General features: G+C 31.1%; 1 long non-coding RNA gene across 1 annotated transcript; it reads right to left on the bottom strand.

Annotated features, from left to right (window-relative positions):
• Positions 1 to 1,120: 1,120 nt before the first annotated feature.
• LOC120212247 lies at positions 1,121 to 3,619 on the bottom strand. The gene is made up of 2 exons (XR_005524678.1): positions 3,465 to 3,619; positions 1,121 to 2,154 (listed from the first exon to the last, which is right to left on the bottom strand). It is a non-coding gene; the product is annotated as an uncharacterized LOC120212247 (long non-coding RNA).
• Between the last annotated feature and the right edge of the window lie 226 nt (positions 3,620 to 3,845).

A 3,845-nucleotide genomic window follows, 5' to 3' on the forward strand; every position in this document is an offset into this window, starting at 1 on the left:
ATTCTAAGATAAATCTAAAAGTTCAAATGATTAAATCAATTAAAGGTGTGTCAATTCTCTTCAAAATAAATTCATTTATTAAATTAAAATTAATAAATAAAGAATCAACATACCATTATCAATCTTGTCAAGCTCTTGAATTTGTTCTTCAATCTTCTTGATCTTCTCTTCGGTTGATGAATTTTTAATATAATCTTGAGTACACACAAGAGCTTGCACCATTTTAGGAGTTAAAGAACTCCTAACTTGATCAAGCACACGTCCACCGGTACTAAATGCAGACTCTGAAGTGGCAGTAGAAAGTGGTATAGCAAATACATCTTTGGCCATATTTGACAGAACTGGAAATCTAGGGCTATTGATTTTCCACCATGACAAGATATCAAATTCATCATCATAATTCTCAACAGCCTCCCTTAGATATTTATCTAATTCAGATGTTTGATCCTCACCACCAGTTTCAATCACACGCCTTTTATACAAATTTTTCATGTGTCTTTTCACTTTTTGTTGTGGTTCACTTAAAGAAATTCTCACATTTAATTGGTTACCATCACTAGAGACTCGAGGCTTATACTCATCATACAATTCATTCAAAGTCTCTTTCAGCTTTTGCAATACTTCAAAAACTTTTTCAAAATCATACATCTCACTAAGTGCAAATTCAAGATAACTTAATTTCTACCTAGGATCTAAAACACATCCAACAAAAACAAGCATATTCATCTTCTCAATATCACCCCAATATTTTTCATATTTATCTTTCATCCTCATGGCCATAACACTAAATTCAACATCAGCACTTAATTGAGCATCCCTTAAAAGTATACTAATTTTAGTAAGTTTATCAAAAAAATTGTTAGATGTGACATATGAAGTTCCTGAAACTCGCAAAGTGACTTCATAAAAATGTTCCAAGAAATCCCTCAAGTTTCTAACACTAGTCCAATCATTTATAGTTGGCCAGCCCTCTCCTAACTCGAGTTCAACCCTAAAATTTGTATCCTGCTCCTCAAATCTCTCAAAAGCTCTCTCAAAAATTTGAGCAGTGTCTAACATTAAATAAGTAGAGTTCTACCTAGTACAAACATCAAGACAAAATTTTTTTTGCTCTCAATTGTTTCCATCTCAACACAGTCCATGAACTTTTTTAATCTAGCTGGAGATTGTCTCACATATTTCACAGCCCCCCTAACACGTGCAATAGATTTGTTCATTTCCTTTAAACCTTCAACAACAATCAAATTCACAATATGTGCAATACATATTATATGAAGATATTTACCATTTGCAATGCAACCCCCTCAAGGACTAAATCTCTTTCTTAAATAAGCAATAGCAATATCATTCGAAGTTGCATTATCAACAGTGACAGTAAACAACTTATCAATCCCCCAATCTAATAAGCATTTCTCAATCATAATCCCAATTGCATCTCCCTTATGACTAGAAATTGGATAAAACTTATGATTTTCTTATTCAATTTCCAATCGTTATCAATAAAGTGCACAATGAGACACATATAATTAACTCTTTGCATAGAGGTCCATGTATCAATAGTTAAACAAACTCTAGAACATGAACTTCTTAAATATTGTTTCAGCTTACTCCTTTCATCCAAGTACAACTGATAAATATCTCTAGTTATAGTCCATCTTGAAGGAATACGAAACTTGGGGCATGCTACAAACATAAATTTTCTAAATCCTTCACTCTCAACAAACTTGAAAGGCAATTCATCAATCACAATCATTTGGGCTAAAACTTTTCTAATTGTTTCTTGATCAAATTTCTAAGTTGTAAGATGTCCTACTTCCCCTCCAAGACCCTTACTAGGTAACACTAAATTGCCTTGATTAGTGTCAATGTTGTTAGGATTTTTCTTACACTGTTTCATGTGATATATCAATGACCTAGTTCCATTTCTTTCCAATCACAACGAAATTCTTTATCACAATGATTGCATCTACCCTTACTTTCACCCTCACTATTAACAAACTTAGTAAAATGACACCATACTTCTGACATTAAAGGAATAGCTTTTCGTTTACTTGTAGTCCCTCTTGTGTTGTTGATTTGACTTTAAGCTTCAGTCGTTGAATTTGATAAAGGGGGTGAAACATTGCCCTCAACAGATGCTGCCATATTGGACATCTACAGCAAAATAAATTGATAAAAATTAATATTGAACCTAAATATAATAAATTATTCAAATTATGTATGATGGCAAGATTAGACTTACAATTTGCTTAATCACTAGCAACTACATAGCATTATGTTAAACCTTTTCTTCGTTTCAATCCAAACAATTAAACATATTACATTAACATCGCATGGACAGATGATGCAACAATAAATCTTAAGTGCATTAAACTAAATAGAAATAGGAGACTATAAAGAATATTATAGTTCAAAATGATCATAGACAGATGATGCAACAATAAAAGCCAGTGAAGTTCACAAATAAGGCATGTATCACCAATATGGTTGAGTTAGTTAAGCATGATCTTTGGTTTTAAAGCAATAAAAGTTTCTTCTTCAAATTCACTGAAAGAAAATGGTTTTATGACATGCAAAAGTGAGTCGAAACGGATTATTGACAACAAGATAAATGTAAGATGCCAAAGAAATCGTACACCAAATCACTCCATGTTTATCAAATGACTTGTATTACTAATTCCAGCAAATACATTTTTGCGGAACAGGTCCAAAGGTGATAGAATTAGCATTGTTTTCCCTTCTATAAGAACATAATTTGCAAACGTATCTCGGTTCAACCCTCTACACTTCTTACCATTTACACATATGAGTCAAAAAGTTTTTGTTTTTCCCAAGATGGTACCTTTAATTCCATGTCCAAGCATACGTCAAACACTTTAGAACTAAGTAACACAATCATGTACTTAAAAATGAAAGTTTATTAGCTTAACATTGATGACCTCAAATACTTTTGTTCATCAATTTCATTTAAGAGAGAATTATTCTTGTGTGTGTATTCTACTCAAATCCACTCTATGAAACAAGCTAAGCCAGTAATATTCCTCTAAAAAATGTTAAATCTTAATAAAGACAACCCTGTAATGGCTTACTAAAGTAAAGAAACTCTGCATTGAATTAATATCAAATGACATGTTTTCCCAATTTTGAGATACTAGATTCATAAACCCTACTGAAAATGAACCTATTCGAAAAGGAAATTATAAACAGTGTAAGGTTTTTATATCAAACTGGTTTAACGGAGAATTGTATATAGAATAAACTTTATATTGGAAACACTCTTAGTAAAGGTCATCCAATTTCTCCACATTTTAGTTTTTTTAACGTATAATTCAAACTCAAAACTGAAACCCTAGTCCTCAAAGCATAAACATTTATCCTAAATATTTTCATAGAACCAAAAAACAGAGAAATATTTTAGTGTTTACCAAGCATATTATTTAAGAAAATATAAAAAAAGCTCTAACCTTTGCAAAATCAATGAAGAACTGAAGAGGTTAACTGCTACAAGCTTTGAAAAAATTTGTCCTCCAACGTGAGATGAAAGTGAAACTTATACAGGTTACAGGTAGAGTAGTAGAGAAAGTGAAAACGGCGTGAGATGAGATTGAAAGGTTTAGGTTTCAGGCGTAACCCGTAAGCATTTAGTTTTGAGATCTTTTAATTAATTAATATTGATTTAGGTTTTAAATTGATTGTAAATGTATTAGACCGGCTGAGTTTATATGTATTATATTTAATATTTAAAATTTAATTTTGATTAATTAATTGATTTCGAATGAAATTAATCGTTAATCGAATTTTAAAAAAAATTTATTAATTATTTTCTGACTGAACTAATTCGATTC

Source organism: Hibiscus syriacus, unplaced genomic scaffold, assembly GCF_006381635.1.
Source record: "Hibiscus syriacus cultivar Baekdansim isolate YM2019G1 unplaced genomic scaffold, ASM638163v2 tig00110009_pilon, whole genome shotgun sequence".
Classification (NCBI taxonomy): Eukaryota; Viridiplantae; Streptophyta; class Magnoliopsida; order Malvales; family Malvaceae; genus Hibiscus; species Hibiscus syriacus.